At 44.1% G+C, this 17,575-nt stretch overlaps 1 long non-coding RNA gene across 2 annotated transcripts in view; it reads left to right on the top strand.

Moving 5' to 3' along the window:
* Positions 1-732: 732 nt before the first annotated feature.
* The window catches only part of LOC137323547 (uncharacterized), a 169,638-nt gene continuing 152,795 nt past the window's right edge, over positions 733-17,575 (top strand). For both annotated transcript variants that reach the window (XR_010963400.1, XR_010963385.1), the window contains exon 1: positions 733-1,012. This is a non-coding gene — a long non-coding RNA (uncharacterized lncRNA). The remainder of the gene's footprint in view (positions 1,013-17,575) is intronic.

Genomic DNA, 17,575 nt, shown 5'->3' with positions numbered 1-17,575 from the left:
AGTTCAAACTCCAGACCACTAAATTTGTTTTCCAGTTCTCTCAGGCAGAGACGCTACTTGAGCAATAACCTTGAAGCATCAAGCGTCTAGTTTTCAACTGGTGGAGCCTGCCAGCCCTGAATTTGCGAGCATTAGCACTGAGCAAAAGCAAAAGCCACTTTGGAAGAGATTGTAGAATCAAGGTTTGATTACAAAATGCTTACTATATCTGACACTCCATTTACTGAACACATGAGAAATTTATAACAGAGTTTTACTTTGTTACAAGAATGTACGATTTTGCACTCAAAGTGGATCCCATTAGCCGCAGCTGTAAATATTTAATAAATATAATTCAGTATATGAAGTAAAATATTTATGTAAGATAGGGTGTACACTTTCATGCATTATTAAAAATACAAAAAAAACTTACCCATGAAATTGAGCTTTCATTGCAAGTCATTGTACAAATATAAACTCAGATATTATCCAGCATTCCTAGGACACTTGTTACCTATTTGGGAAGTTTATGGCAGGACTCACTTCCAGGATGAAAGATTTTGTACTTTTCGATACCAATTTTAAGGATGAATTACGTGCTAAAGGAACTGAGTTTGGTTAAAAGTATTAATTCAATAAAGGAACTGTTAAACTGACTGTTCAACTGCTTGCTGGGGAGGTGGCCACACTTGAAAAGTCTTGTTCGTCAGACTGTCTAGAAGGTTAAAGATAAGATAGCTGAGAGGCCTCGAAAGTCAGTGCGAAGCTGTTGTAAACATCAGATGTTGTAGTATCAACATGTTTTAAACCATGGGAAAGAGAGAGAGAGTGGAAAAGTACCAACATTGGGCTTTTGCCATCAAGAAGGGTATAAAACCAACCATTTTAGTAAGATCGAAGAGATAGTCCACAAAGACAGACCGAAGATAGACAAGAACAACACCGCACAGGACGTCGATGGAGAATTGATCTCTCAGTCTCTCGAATCAGAAGAATTGGTCACTCTGAGTTTCGAGTTGCACTTCTAATTAAGGTTGTATAAATATCTATCTGTGAAACTTGTTGTATTTTAATGTTACTAACATTATGTCATGAAGGGTCTAGACACGGTAGATAGAGAGAAACTGTTCCCATTGATGAAAGGGTCAAGAACCAGAGGACAGATTTAAGGTAATCGGCAAAAGAACCAAAGGTGACATGAGGAAAATCTTTTTTACACAGTGAGTGGTTAGGATCTGGAATGCACTGCCTGAGGGGGTGGTGGAGGCAGATTCAATCATGGCCTTCAAAAGGGAACTGGATAAGTACTTGAAAGGAAAAAAATTGGCAGGGCTACAGGGATAGGGCGGGGGAGTGGGACTAGCTGGATTGCTCTTGCATAGAGCCGGCGCAGACTCGATGGGCCGAATGGCCTCCTTCCGTGCTGTAACCTTTCTATGATTCTATGATACTAAAAAACAATTCGTTAGAAAAGTTTAAAGCCTCGGTTAATCTTACCTCTGATTACCCCAAAGGGTAAAGAGAGAAACAAAAACCCAACAAGGGATAGCCCTACTCTGAAAAACTCACTCAAATGTCACCCTGATTTGGACAGGGCAAAGGGTTTGAGCTGCAGGACAAACATTAAAACGCACTTTAGGAATTTTATCTTTGCTTTCATTGAAACTGTAATAAAAATAAACTGTAACGGGGAAGTATTAATAAAAATTAATAAGCCTGCAATACTTAAGAACTCATGCCGCATCTGGGTTGCCATTGGTTAGGAATATGAATTTTGTAGTATTATGGACAAAGGCTGCAGTCCTTTAAACGCCAAGGGTGAATTCAACACGCAGTCAAACACTTGAAGGTTTATTAAAGGTTAAATGAACCAATATGGTCAGTCAACATCGAATGATGCTTTGCCGCAGAAGATACACACATTACAGTCAGGTGAGCTCAGCCCTCCCGATCTCTCCCTTCTTCATCTCCCAACCTCACATTATAATGTAATCATAGAAAGGTTACAGCACGGAAGGAGGCCATTCGGTCCATTGAATCTGTGCCGGCTCTATGCAAGAGCAATCCAGCTGGTCCCACTCCCCCACCCTATCCCCGTAGCCCTGCTTATTTTTTCTTTCAAGTACTTATCCAGTTCCCTTTTGAAGGCCATGATTGAATCTGCCTCCACCACCCTCTCAGGCAGTGCATTCCAGATCCTAACCACGCACTGTGTAAAAAAGATTTTCCTCATGTCACCTTTGTCTCTTCTGTCAATCACCTTAAATCTATGTGGCTCAGTGTCAAATTTTTGTCTGATTAGGTCCCTGTGAAGCGCCTTGGGATGTTTTACTACATTAAAGGCACTATATAAATGCACGTTGCTGATATTGTTATTGTTGTTGCTGTTGTTGTTTCATTGATACTCGTGTAGTCTTTGTGTCCCCATCAGGACTGTTTGTGCTGCTTTATATTTAACAATATAACAATATCTAACCTGCAGAATCTAACAAACTTCTTTTTTCTACACTTTCAAAGGAACAGCGTTCGAATTTGTTCTTATAAATTAGATTCCTTAGGTGAGTGTAAAATAAGACCATAAGAGATAGGAGCAGGAGTAGGCCATTCGGCCCCTCGAGCCTGCTCCGCCATTCAATGAGATCATGGCTGATCTGATTTTTACCTCAACTCCACTTTCCCGCCCTTTCCCCATATCCTTTGACTCCCTTGCTGATCAAAAATTTGTCTAACTCAGCCTTGAATGTATTCAATGACTCAGCTTCCACAGCTTTTTGGGGTAAAGAATTCCAAAGATTCACAACCCTCTGGGAGAAAAAATTCCTCCTCATTTCCTTCTTAAACGGGTGACCCCTTATTCTGAGACTATGCCCCCTAGTTTTAGATTCCCCCATGACAGGTAACATCATCTCAGCATCTACCCTATCGAGTCCCCTCAGAATCCTGTATGTTTCAATAAGATCTCCTCTCATTCTTCTAAACTCCAATGAGTATAGACCCAACCTTTCAATCTTTCCTCATATGACAACCCTTCCATACCTGGAATCAACCTAGTGAACCTTCTCTGAACTGCCTCCAATACAAGTATGTCCTTCCTAAAATAAGGGCACCAGAACTGTATTCAGTACTCCAGGTGAGGTCTCACCAGCACCCTGTACAGCTGTAGCATGACTTCCCTGCTTTTATACTCCATTCCCCTAGAAATAAAGGCCAATATTCCGTTTGCCTTCCGGATTACCTGCTGCACCTGTATGTTGACTTTTGTGTTTCGTGTACAAGGACAACCAGATCCCTCTGTACCGCAACATTTTGTAGTATTTCTCCCTTCAAATAATATTTTGCTTTTTTTTTCCTCCCAAAGTGGATGACTTTATATTTTCCCACATTATATTCCATCTGTCAAATTTTTGCCCATCCGTTTAACCTGTCAATATCCCTTTGCAGACACTTTGTGTCCTCCTCGCAATTTGCTTTTCCACCTATCTTTTTATCATCAGCAAACTTGGCCACAAGACACTCTGTTCCTTCATCCAAGTCATTGATATATATTGTAAATAGTTGAGGCCCCAGCACTGAGCCCTGCGGCACCCCACTAGTTACAGAGTGCCATTTTGAAAATGACCCTTTTATCCCGACTCTTTGTTTTCTGTTAGTTAGCCAATCCTCGATCCATGCCAGTATATTACCCCCAACACCATGAGCTCTTATCTTGTGCAGTAATCTTTTATGTGGCACCTTATCAAATGCCTTTTGGAAATCCAAATATACTGCATCCATTGGTTCCCCTTTATCCACCCTGCCCGTTACTTCCTCGAAGAACTCTAATAAATTTGTCAGACACGATTTCCCCTTCATAAAACCATGTTGACTCTCCTTGATTGTATTATGAGTCTCCAAATGTCCTGCTACTACTTCCTTAATAATGGATTCTAGCACTTTCCCAGTGACAGATGTTAGGCTAACTGATCTATAGTTAACTACTTTCTGTCTCACTCCCTTCTTGAATAGGGGTGTTACGTTTGCGGTTTTCCAATCCGCTGGGACCTTTCCAGAATCTAGTGAATTCTGGAAGATTTCTTCGACAGCACCTCCCAAACCCGCGACCTCTACCACCTAGAAGGACAAGGGCAGCAGGCGCATGGGAACAACACCACCTGCACGTTCCCCTCCAAGTCACACACCATCCTGACTTGGAAATATATCGCCGTTCCTTCATTGTCGCTGGGTCAAAATCCTGGAACTCCCTTCCTAACAGCACTGTGGGAGAACCGTCACCACACGGACTGCAGCGGTTCAAGAAGGCGGCTCACCACCACCTTCTCAAGGGCAATTAGGGATGGGCAATAAATGCCAACGACGCCCACATCCCGTGAACGAATAATTAAAAAAAAAGATTACAACCAATGCATCCACTATCTCTGTAGCCACTTCCTTTAAGACCCTTGGATGCAAGCCATCAGGTTCAGCGGACTTGTCAGCCTTTAGACCCATTAGTTTACCTATTACTTTTTCTCTAGTGATAGTGATTGTTTTTAGTTCCCCCCTCCCCTTTGCCCCTTGATTTTCTACTATTATTGGTATGTTATTAGTGTCTTCCACTGTGAAGACAGATACAAAATATCTGTTCAATTCCTCGGCCATATCCTTGTTTTCCATTATTATTTCCCCAGTCTCATCCTCTAAGGGACCAATGTTTAGCTACCCTTTTCCGTTTTATATACTTGTAGAAGCTTTTACTGTCAGCTTTTATATTTCTTGCTAGTTTACTCTCAATTTATTTTCTCCCTCTTTATTATTCTTTTAGTCATCCTTTGCTGGTTTTTAAAGTTTTCCCAATCTTTGGGCTTACCAGTTGTATGCTTTTTCTTTTAACCTGATACCATCTTTGACTTCCTTAGTTAGCCATGTTTGGTTCACACTTTTTGTGGAGTCTTTCCTCCTCACAGGGATATATTTTTGTTGCGAGTCATAAAATATCTTTTTAAATGTTTGCCATTGCTTATCCACCATCATACCATCTAATCTGTTTACCCAGTCCACTTTAGCCAATTCCACCCTCATTCCATTATAATTGCCCTTATTTAAGTTTAACACAGTAGTTTCAGACCCAAGATCCTCACTCTCAAACTGGATGTGAAATTCTATCATGTTATGATCACTGCTTCCCAAGGGATCCTTTACTTTGAGATCATTAATTAATCCTGTTTCATTACCAGATCCAAAATGGCCTGTTCCCTGGTTGGTTCCCCAACATATTGGTCTAAGAAACAGTCCCTAATACACTCTATGAACTCCTCCTCAGGGCTATTTTTGCCAATATGATTTGTCCAATCTCTGTGAAAGTTAAAATCACCCACGATTATTGCATTACCTTTTTTACAAGCCCCCCTTATTTCCTGATTAATATTTTGCCGACAGTGTAGCTACTGTTGGGGGGCCTATATACTACTCCCACCAGTGATTTCTTTCTGTTGCTATTTCATAGAATCATAGGATCATAGAAAATAGGAGCAAGAGTAGGCCAATCGGCCCTTCGTGCCTGCTCCGCCATTCAAAATGATCATGGCTGATCGTCTAACTCAGTACCCTGTTCCCGCTTTTCCCCCATATCCCTTGATCCCTTTGGCATTAAGAAATATATCTATCTCTTTCTTGAAAATATTTAATGACTTGGCCTCCACTGCCTTCTGTGGTAGAAAATTCCACAGGTTCACCACCCTCTGAGTGAAGAAATTTCTCCTCATCTCGGTTCTAAATGGCATATCCCATATCCTGAGACTGTGACCCTGTTTCTGGATTCCCCATCCATCGGGAACATCCTCCCTGCATCTAGTCTGTCGAGTCCTGTTAGAATTTTATATGTTTCGATGAAACTCTAGTGAATATAGGCCTAGTCGACCCAATCTCTCCTCATACATCAGTCCTGCCATCCCAGGAATCAGTCTGGTAAACCTTTGTTGCACTCCCTCCATGGCAAGGACATCCTTCCTCAGATAAGGAGACCAAAACTGCACACAATACTCCAGATGTGGTCTCACCAAGGCCCTGTACACCTGCAGTAAGACATCCCTGCTCCTGTACTCAAACCCTCTTGTAATGAAGGCCAACATACCATTCGCCTTCCTAACTGCTTGCTGCACCTGAATGCTCGCTTTCAGCGACTGGTGTACAAGGACACCCAGGTCTCGTTGCACCTCCCCTTTTCCCAATCTATCACCATTCAGATAATAATCTGTCTTTCTGTTTTTACAACCAAAGTGGATAACCTCACATTTATCCACATTATACTGCATCTGCCATGTTCTTGCCCACTCACCCAACTTGTCTAATCACATTGGAGCCTCTTTGCATCCTCTTCACAGCTCACATTCCACCCCAGCTTTGTGTCATCTGCAAACTTGGAAATGTTACATTCAGTTCCCTCATCCAAATCATTGATATATATTGTGAATAGCTGGGGCCCAAGCACTGATCCCTGCGGTACCCCACTAATCACTGCCTGCCACCTGGAAAAAGACCCGTTTATTCCTCCTCTTGTTTCCTGTCTGTCAACCAATTCTCAAGCCATGCCAGTATATTCCCCCCAATCTCATGTGCTTTAATTTTGCACACTAACCTCTTGTGTGAGACCTTATCAAAAGCCTTCTGAAAATCCAAATGCACCACATCCACTGGTTCTCCCCTATCTATTCTACTAGTTACATCCTCAAAAAACTCCAGTAGATTTGTTAAGCATGATTTCCCTTTCATAAACCCATGCTGACTTTCTTCAATCCCGTTAATGCCTTCCAAGTGTTCTGTTATCACATCTTTTATCATAGACTCTAGCATTTTCCCCACTACTGATGTTAGGCCAACCGGCCTGTAATTCCCTATTTTTTCTCTCCCTCCTTTTTTAAATAGTGGGGTTACATTTGCCACCCTCCAATCTGTAGGAACTGTTCCAGAATCTATAGAATTTTAGAAGATGATCACCAATGCATCCACTATTTCCAGGGCCACTTCCTTTAATACTCTGGGATGTAGATTATCAGGCCCTGGAGATTTGTCAGCCTTTAGCCCCATTAATTTCCCCAGCAGTATTTTTTTACTAATACTGATTTCTTTCAGTTCCTCCCTTTCACTAGACCCTTGGTTCCCTAACATTTCCAGGAGGTTATTTGTGTCCTCCTTTATGAAGACAGAACCAAAGTATGTGTTTAATTGTTCTGCCATTTCTTTGTTCCCCATTATAATTTCCCCCATTTCTGACTGTAAGGGACCTACATTTGTCTTCACTAATCTTTTTCTCTTGACATATTTATTGAAGCTTTTACAGTCAGTTTTTATGTTCCCTGCTAGTTTACTCTCATAATCTATTTTTCCCCTCTTAATCAATCTCTTTGTTCTCCTTTGCTGAATTCTGAACTGCTCCCGATCCTCAGGCTTGCCGCTTTTTCCGACAATTTTATATGTCTCCTCTTTGGATCTAATGCTATCCCTAATTTTGTTTGTAAGCCACGGTTGAGCCACTTTTCCTGTTTTATTTTTGCGCCAGACAGGAATGAATAATTGTTTTAATTCCTGCACACGTTCTTTAAATATTAGCCATTGCCTATCCACCGTCATCCCTTTTAGTAAAGTTCCCCAATCCCCTAGCCAACTCACACCTCATAATTTCGTAATTTTCTTTATTTAGATTCAGGACCCTAGTTTCGGATTCAACTACTTCACTCTCCATCTTAATGAGGAATTCTATCATGTTATGCTCGCTCTTCCCTAAGGGACCCCGCACAACAAGATTGTTAATTATTCCTTTCTCTTTGCACAATACCCAGTCTAGGATCGCCTGTTCTCTAGTTGGATCCTCAACATATTGGTCTAGAAATCCATTACGTACTCACTCCAGGAATTCCTCCCCCACAGTATTATTGTTAATTTGGTTTGACCAATCTATATGTAAATAAAAGTCACCCATGATCGTAGTTGTACCCTTCTTGCATGCGTCTCTAATTTCCTGTTTAATGCGCTCCCCTACAACTCCACTACTGTTTGGGGGCCTATAGACAACCCCCAACAACGTTTTCTGCCCCTTGGTGTTTCTTAGCTCCACCCATACAGATTCCACATTGTGATTTTCCGAGCCAATATCCTTCCTCACTATTGCATTGATTTCCTCCTTTACTAGTAACACTACCCCACCTCCTTTCCCTTTTTGCTTGTCCTTCTTAAATACTGAATACCCCTGGATGTTCAGTTCCCATCCTTGGTCACCCTGCAGCCATGTCTCCGTAATCGCAACTGGATCATACTCGTTAATATCCATCTGTGCTGTTAATTCATCAACCTTATTGCGAATGCTCCGCGCATTAAGACACAATGCCTTTAGACTTCTCTTTTTAAGACTGCTAGTCGTCTTAGTATTATTTTGCACTATGGCCCTATTTGTTTTTTGCCCTTGTTTTCCCTGCCTTCCACTATTGCTTCTTCCCTTTCTGTCTTTTATTTCTATCCTTGTTTCCCCCTCCTCTGTCTCTCTGCTCAGGGCCCCATCCCCTGCCATTCTAGTTTAAACCTTCCCCAACAGCACTAGCAAACACCCCCGTGAGGACATTGGTCCCAGTCCTGCTCGGGTGTAACCCGTCACGCTTGTACAGGTCCCACCTTCCCCAGAACCGGTCCCAATGCCCCAGGAATCTAAATCCCTCCCTCCTACACCATCCCTGCAGCCACGCATTCATCCTGTCTATTCTCCTGTTCCTGTACTCACTAGCACGTGGCACCGGTAGTAATCCTGATATCACTACCTTTGAAGTCCTGCTTTTTAATTTATCTCCTAACTCCTTAAATTCACCTTGCAGGACCTCATCCCTTTTTTTACCTATGTCGTTGGTACCAATATGGACCACGACTACTGGCTGTTCACCCTCCCCCTCCAGAATGCCCAGCAGCCGCTCCGTGACATCCTTGACCCTAGCACCAGGGAGGCAACATACCATCCTGGAGTCATATTTCCGGCCGCAGAAACGCCTATCTGTTCCCCTTACAATTGAATCCCCTATCACTATAGCCCTGCCACTCTTCTTCCTCCCCTCCTGTGCTGTGGAGAAATGTAAAGAATCTTACAACACCAGGTTATAGTCCAACAGTTTTATTTGAAAATCACAAGCTTTCGGAGGCTTCCTCCTGTGCAGCAGAGCCACCCGTGGTGCCCCGAACTTGGCTCTTGCTGCTTTCCCCTGATAAGCCATCTCCCCCAACAGTATTCAAAGCGGTATATCTGTTTGAGACGGAGATGGCCCCAGGGGACTCCTGCTCTACCTGCCTAGACCTTTTACTCTGCCTGGCGGTCACCCATTTCCTTTCTGCCTGCGTATTCTTTACCTGCGGTGTGACCACCTCACTGAACGTGCTATCCACGATAGTCTCAGCATCGCAGATGCTCCATAGTGAATCCACCCGCAGCTCCAGCTCCGAAATACGGTTAGCCAGTAGCTGCAGCTGGACACACTTCCTGCACACATGGTTGCCAGGGACACTGGTAGTGTCCATGACTTCCCACATAGTACAGATGGAAGGAATCTTACAACACCAGGTTATAGTCCAAAAGTTTTATTTGAAAATCACAAGCTTTCAGAGGCTTTCTCCTTCGTCAGGTGAGTGTGGAATTCCATGGAAGGTACCGCATATATAGTCAACCTTCCATGGAATCCCACACTCACCAGACGAAGGAGAAAGTCTCCGAAAGCTTGTGATTTTCAAATAAAACTGTTGGACTATAACCTGGTGTTGTTAGATTCCTTACATTTGTCCACCCCAGTCCATCACCAGCATCTCCACATCATCACATAGTACAGGAGGAACATATCACGGGTGTGAGCTGTGCTGCCATGACTTGCCTTAGATTTACACTGTGCTCACCTCTCGGACTGTCCTCCCGTTCTCAGACTCTCCTGCCTCACCTGTGACGTCGCACAGTAGTTTTCTCTTGTTGCAGGTCTGCTGCTGCTTTTATCCCCGCTCTCAGTCTTCTGCTGCTCAGGTCCGCCGTCGCTCTGGGGAAAAAGTTTGGAAAAGCAAGGCAAAGCAGCACCTCCCTCCCCCACTTCACCAAACTCTCAGCTGTTCACTCTGTGCTCCGTTGCTTGCCTCCACCCAAATTGATTCGACATCTTGATCTTCTGAGCCAAGATCATTTCTCACTATGTTTCCAATTTCATCCTTTATTAACAGAGCTACCCCACCACCTTTACCTTTTTTCCTATCCTTACGAAATGTTAATTAACCCTGAATATTTAGCTCCCAACCTTGGTCACTTTGCAACCACGTCTCTGTCTTGGCCACGAGATCATACCCATTTGTTTCTAGTTGTGCCGTCAATTCATTTATCTTATGAATGCTGTGCACATTCAGATAAAGAACCTTTAATTTTGTCTTTTTACCATTCTTTCCTACCCCGGATACATTTGCTAGTGCACTCTTATGTTTGTACGCTCTGTCCCTTCCTGAAACACTCTGTTTATCATTACCCCCATCACTTTCCTGTACTACTTCCTTGTCTTTTCTCTTTATCAACCGAAACTTCGCCCCACCTGAGCCCTTCCCCCCCCTCTATTTAGTTTAAAGCCTTCTCTACCGCCCTAGTTATTTGGTTTGCCAGAACACTGGTCCCAGCATGGTTCAGGTGAAGCCCGTCCCAACGGAACAGCTCCCTCTTTCCCCAGTACTGGTGCCAGTGCCCCATGAATCGAAACCCACTTCTCCCACACCAATCTTTGAGCCACGCATTCCTCTCTCTGATCTGATTTACCCTGTGTCAATTTGTTCGTGGCTCAGGTAATAATCCGGAGATTATCACCTTTGTGGTTCTGCTTTTTAATTTAGTCCCTAGCTGCTCAAACTCCCTCAGCAGAACCTCTTTCTTAGTCCTACCTATGTCGTTGGTACCTACGTGGACCACGACAACTGGATCCTCCCCCTCCGACTCCAAGTACCCCTCCAGCCCTGAGGAGATGTCCTTAACCCTGGCACTGGGTAGGCAACACAGCCTTCGGGATTCTCGCTCTTGGCTGCAGAGAACAGTATCTATCCCTCTAACTATACTGTTGCCTACTGCAACCACATTCCTTTTTACTCCCCCCACTTGAACGGCTTCCTGAACCACGGTGCTGTGGCCAGTTTGCTCATCCTCCCTGCAGTTCCTGCACTCGTCCACAAGGGCTGCAAGAACCTCATATCTATTGGACAAGTGCAGAGGCTGAGGCTCCTGCAATGCTACCTCCTGGATCCCCGTACCTGCCTCACTCGCAGTCACACCCTCCTGTCCCTGACCATGTGCCAATTCCACAGTATTTAGTCTAAGGGGCGTGACTGCCTCCTGGATCAAAGTGTCCAGGTAACTTTCTCCCTCCCTGATGCCTCGCAATGTCTGCAGCTCAGACTCCAGCTCCTCAACTCGGAGCTGAAGTTCCTCGAGCTGCGGACACTTAATGCAGATGTAGTCGCCCTGGACAAGACTGTCCAGTAGCTCCCTCATATTGCAGCTGCAACACATCTCCTGCCCTGTCATAACTATTTTATTTATTTAATTGATTACTACAATGCCCTGGCCAATATTTATCCCTCAACCAACATCACTAAAATTAGATTATCTGGTCATTAGCACACTGCTGTTTGTAGGACCTTGCTGTATGCAAATTGACTGCTGCGTTTCCCACATTACAACAGTTTTGGTCTCCTTATTTAAGAAAGGACATAATTGCTTTGGAAGCGATTCAGAGAAGGTTCACTCGACTGATTCCTGGGATGAGGGGGTTATCTTATGAGGAAAGGTTGGACAAGTTGGGCCTGTATACAGTAGAGTTTAGAAGAATGAGAGGTGATCTTATTGAAACATATAAGATCCTGAGGGGACGAGAAGGGGTAGATGCTGAGAGGATATTTCTCCTTGTGGGAAAGATTAGAACTAGGGGCCACAGTTTAAAAATAAGGGGTCTCCCATTTAAGACGGAGATGAGGAGAATTTTTTTCTCTCAGAGAGCGGTGGAGGCAGGGTCATTGAATATTTTTAAGGCTGAGTTAGATAGATTGCTGATTAACAAGGGAGTCAAAAGTTATAGTAGGTAGACGGGAAAGTAGGGTTGAGGTCACAATCAGGTCAACCATGATCTTATCAAATGGCAGTGCAGGCTCGAGGGGCCGAATGGCCTACTCCTGCTCTTAGTTCGTATGTTCGTAGTGACCACACTACAGAACATTGGCTGTAAAGCACTTTGGGACATCCTGAGGTCGTGACGAGTTCTATGTAAATGCAAGTCTTTTTCTCTTCCTTAAGCTCAGGTAAAAGGCCATTACATAAATACTTGAAGGGAAAAAAATTGTAGGGCTATGGGGAAAGAGATGGGGAATGGGACTAAATGGATAGCTCTTTCAAAGAGCCAGCACAGGCATGGTGGGCCAAATGGCCTCCTCCTGTGCTGTACCTACTATGATACTATGATAACCTCCTGCACAACCTTCACTCTTGGTTTTACATTAGCTCAACATACCAAAGACACAGAAAGATTCCATAGCACGAGTCCCAGGACATGACATAAACAACCTTACCTATTTGCTTGTTCAGAAAAGAATAATTGTAAACAATTTTACAACACCAAGTTATAGTCCAACAATTTTATTTTAAAATCCACAAGCTTTCGGAGGCTTCCTCCTTCCTCAGGTGAATGTGGAAATTTCCACATTTCATTTCCACATTCACCTGACGAAGGAGGAAGCCTCCGAAAGCTTGTGCATTTTAAAATAAAATTGCTGGACTATAACTTGGTGTTGTAAAATTGTTTACAATTGTCAACCCCAGTCCATCACCGGCATTTCCACATCAGAAAAGAATAAGCATATAGATGTATCCATGAGAAGATTAGAACTATCCAAGGCTATTTTATATGATGACAAGTACAGCCTTACAGATTTGTTGACAGGAAGCATCTGGAGAATGTCAGCTACATTTGTAGGTGTTTTTAATTCTAAGATTTTAACTATAGCACGAAAATAAAAGCAACATAAGAGATGATCCTTTCGCGTAAAATGGATTTCTTAACTGTTTCTCAATCTTAATCTCTAACAGTATTTACTGTATTTATCATACTCACTAGAAGTAAAGGGAATTAGGGGTTACGGGGAGCGGGCAGGAAATTGGACATGAATTTAGATTTGAGGTTAGGATCAGATCAGCCATGATCTTATTGAATGGCGGAGCAGGCTCGAGGGGCCGATTGGCCTACTCCTGCTCCTATTTCTTATGTTCTTATGTTTACTATGCTGATAATGCTGCTTTCGTATTGAATGAAGTGAATCAATTCCATTTATGAACCATTTACGGTGCCTTTGTTGAAAATGGATCCAAATAAATGTTAATACTAGGAAATCCAAGGGGCAGGATTTTAACTGTGAAGAACAGGTAGGTTGGGAGCGGGGGGGCAGGGGGAATTGAAAATTGCAACAATTTGGGACCCGCCCCCAACCCGTCCATTTCCGGTTTTCACTGGGGCGGGACGAGGGGCGGGTGACCAACCCACTCCCAGGAGATGGGATGGTCACTAAAACCTTTCAAGGAGGCTGCGGGCCTCCATTTTGAAAGGTTTTGCAATTTTAGCCTCTGGGGGCTGTGATTCCCGGGCCTTCTCCTTTACGTTGCATGAGAGGAGGTGAGAATGCCCGAAACTGCAGGTAAGTGCCTTTTTGGCACAGCTTTTGGCCCAGAAGTGCAGGAGTGCTTCCCCTAGGCCCAACAAGCCTACCTGCAGTGAACCCCCTCCAACGATCGCAGAACCACCCCCCCCAACTATCACGGACCACCCCCCAATGATCACGGACACCCCAATGATCACGACACCCCCCCACCCCGGCAACGATTGCGCCCCCCGATCCCGACCACACCCCCCCCCCCCTCAGTGCCTGACCTCCCAGTGACTGACTCCCGCTCGCCACCCCACTCCATGACCCCTGATCCCCCCCCACACCTCAGTGACTGACACTCCCGGTGACTGACCTCTGCTGACTGACATCCCCCCACAATGACTGACTCCCACCCCCCCCCATGACCCCCATGCCCCCCCCAGGTGTCCCCATGCCCTCCCATGCCCCTGTGCCCATCCGTGGCCCGATGCCCCCCTGGTCTCCCCGGTGCTCCCATTCCCACCAATGCCCCATGCCTCCCATTGCCCGCATGCCCACCAATGCCCCCATGCCCATCAATGCCCCCCGCATGCCCCAATGCTCCCCCCACCCCCATTCAAACAAACTAAGACTTACCTGAAGACTAACCTTTTCACGTCCTCTTCCTTGCTCTGCCCCCGCCCAACCGAGACCAGCCTGTCAATCAGGCCAGCCTATCGGACGGCAAACCGACAAAAATAAAAGTCATCCTTACATCAAAATCGTAAGGACATCCGGGAAACCCGTACTTCCAGGTTTCAACTCCTCCCCCCCGCCCCGCCTCCTTCCCGGCTCTGAGTCAAAATCCTGCCCAAGGTGTTCGAGAGATCTTCCTCGGGAGCAATGAATCTAGCACTGGGAAACAAAATCGAGATTTATTCCCATAGGTTCTGGCATCAGGGATGACCGAATTATTCACCTGGAGTGTCCAGAAAACACTTCATAATTTTAGAAAATCTCTATTAAATCTCTTCACCTTCTTTGTTCCAATGGAAATGCTCCCAGCATCTCAAGTCTCTCCTCATAACTATAGATTCCCATCCCTGGCATCACCCTGGTGAATCTATGCTGTACGCTGCCTAGAACTTAGAAGTAAGTTCCCTCGTGTTTCCCCATCGATGAGACGTTAAACCGAGGTGCCCCATCGGCCCTCTCAGTTGGACGTAAAAGATCCCATGGCACTATTTCGAAGAATAGAAGGGAAATTTTCCTCAGTGCTCTGACCAACGTTTATTTCTTATCCAACATCACTAAAACAGATTATCTGGTCATTATCACATTGCTGTTTGTGGGTTTTTGTTGTGCACAAATTTGCTGCAGTATTTGCCAATATTACAATAGTGACAAGACTTCAAAAGTACTTCATTGGCTGTAATGTCCTTTGGGACGTCCTGAGGTCGTGAAATGTCCTATATAACTGCAAGTTCTTTCTTTAAGTCTTATCTGAACCAAATGACTATAGCAAGTAATCAGCTCTTAAAGCAGTAATCCACATGTGCATTAGAGCAGTCTGAAGTATCTAACTGATAGGCAATCTGCATCTTTCAAGGACTTTATTCATAAATTATGCTCCCTTAAGTGACACTTAGCCACCTCTGTATTGGTTCAATATCAAGTGAGTAGTTCAGCCATACAAACCAGGTAGGCCTCAGTCCTGGTTATAGTCTGTGCTAGGATAGCCAATATCAGCTGGAGCGGCAGTAAGAGGTGTATTATTTGGCCTCAGCACCCATGGGAGAGGAAAATCAGCCAGTGTATCAGTTTGAGATCCAGTGAGCTCTGCTAGAGATATGCATGGCTAGACATCAAGTGAGCGTGGCATCAAGCTTAATGGTGATTCCCTAGATCCTGAATAGCCTGCCAAAGTTTAACAGAGAGGTCCCAACTGGCTAATAGCCTGCCAAAGTGTATATCAATGCTCAGACATAAATAATAGCTGTTTGAGTAATCAGTGGCCCAATAAGGAGTCAATACTTTTAGTGTAGACGGCAAAGAGAGAAATTGTTGAGCTTTTGTTTTAAAAGTTTACTTTTTTTGTCTGTAATTTCCTTAGTTTACAATGACAGCCTTTTCTCAATAGCCCAGAATTTGCCATCAAAGTAACGGTGAGCTTAGTGGCATTCACTATTATTTATGTGCAAATTGCACAGCAACTTCAGGCGAGGGCAGATTTGTAGTTAAACACGCGAAATCCGGAAGTTGCTGTCCGAGATGTGGTGCTCCGCTGTTAGCTTCAGGAAAATGGCATTTTGCCGTCTGACTCATCATTGAAATGCATTGAACGGCGTGAAGTTCCTATACTCGCGCGGTAGATTTCCTGATTGTTCCCCTGGCTGGAGAGTCTAGAACTAGGGGGCATGGTCGCAGGATAAGGGGCCGGACATTTAGGACTGAGATGAGGAGGAATTTCTTCACTCAGAGGGTTGTGAATCTTTGGAATTCTCTACCCCAAAGGGCTGTGGATGCTGAGTGATTGATTATATTCAAGGCTGAGATGGATAGAATTTTGGACTCTAAGGGAATCAATGGGGATCGGGCGGGAAAGTGGAGTAGAGGTCAAAGATCAGCCATGATCTTATTGAATGGCGGAGCAGGCTCGAGGGGCCGTATGGCCTACTCCTGCTCCTATTTCTTATGTTCTTATCCGAACTAAACTCATCACAGAAAGTTAGGGCTTGTCCATTTCAGTCTAAGTACCCTTTTTAATGGCATGATAAGTGTTAATTACTGCCTAACAACCTCTCTGGCACTGAAAATTAACTATTACAAGTGTGGAGTCTCATTGTTCAGCTTAAATTGTTGTTGCAGATTTAAAAACAAAATTAAATTAACATTTTGTTTTTACTTTTTCTGCCTGTCTCTTTTTTCTCTCTCTCTTAATCCAGTCTTTCTTTCCCTCTTTTTATTTCGCTTTCTGTATCTGCTTTGACATCGAATTCACCCATTCTTACATACAGTTCTTGGTTCAGACCCTGCGCTGTTCATTTCACAATCCTTCAATCTGATTGGTTAAGGAGATACACAGTTGCTGGCCCTGTTCACACGGAACCCAGATGCCCTGCAGGGGGCGTCGCGCCGTTTCCACCTCCCACTTCCAGCAACTTGCGGAAGCAAAATATCATGGAGGTTAAACAGGCAAAGGCAAGTCTAACTAACAGCGGGCGCCATTCATTGACCGGCTACAGCAAATTCTGGGCCAATATTTCTGCTAAAGCCAGCCGCCAACTCCCTTCCCGATTTTAAAAATAAAGTGATCAGGATTTTAGGGTATTTCAACAATAATTGACTGTTGGGCAAATCTTTTGGAAAGCTGATAAGGCTGAGGCCCGTTTGGCATCGACTGGAGCTGAGTGTTAGAAGTGAACAGCTGTAAAAGCACTAGGCTGATTTGTGATAATCACTGTGCATTTTGGGAAGGAGGCAATTTACTCCGGAGGCAGCCTTATCTCCCAAATGACAAAAAGAATGTAATAACCAATTAGTGTTCATAAGATGTTTGCAGGACATCGCGCCAGCCAGAATCTAGAAACGCATTGTGTGCCGACTTTAAAAGGCTGTATTTTCTCAGTGAGATCCAAATTGGAAATGAGGCCTGAAATAATGCTTCTTTCCCTGGCATTGTGCCTCGGCTATTTTCTCCTTGGCTGTTGACATCTTTGTATTTACCATTATGCAGAAGTTTGTATGAGCCTACCAGATTTTCTACGGCATCCTATTTTTTTTTTTTGGTTTATATGTAGATCTCCCGTGGCATTGCTCACAGTAAGCCACAAGATCACAGATCAGGAGGGCTATTCAGCCCATCTGAATCCATCCATCCAGAAAGATCCTCAAGTCCCCTCATTGTAGCATCCAATTGATTTTTAAAGGATTTTAGGATTTCTGCCTGCATTACTCTATCTTCATG

This window comes from Heptranchias perlo, chromosome 1 (genome assembly GCF_035084215.1).
Source record: "Heptranchias perlo isolate sHepPer1 chromosome 1, sHepPer1.hap1, whole genome shotgun sequence".
NCBI lineage: Eukaryota > Metazoa > Chordata > Chondrichthyes > Hexanchiformes > Hexanchidae > Heptranchias > Heptranchias perlo.
Note: the sequence above shows the minus strand (reverse complement) of the source record. Positions and strands in the feature narration are given on the sequence as shown.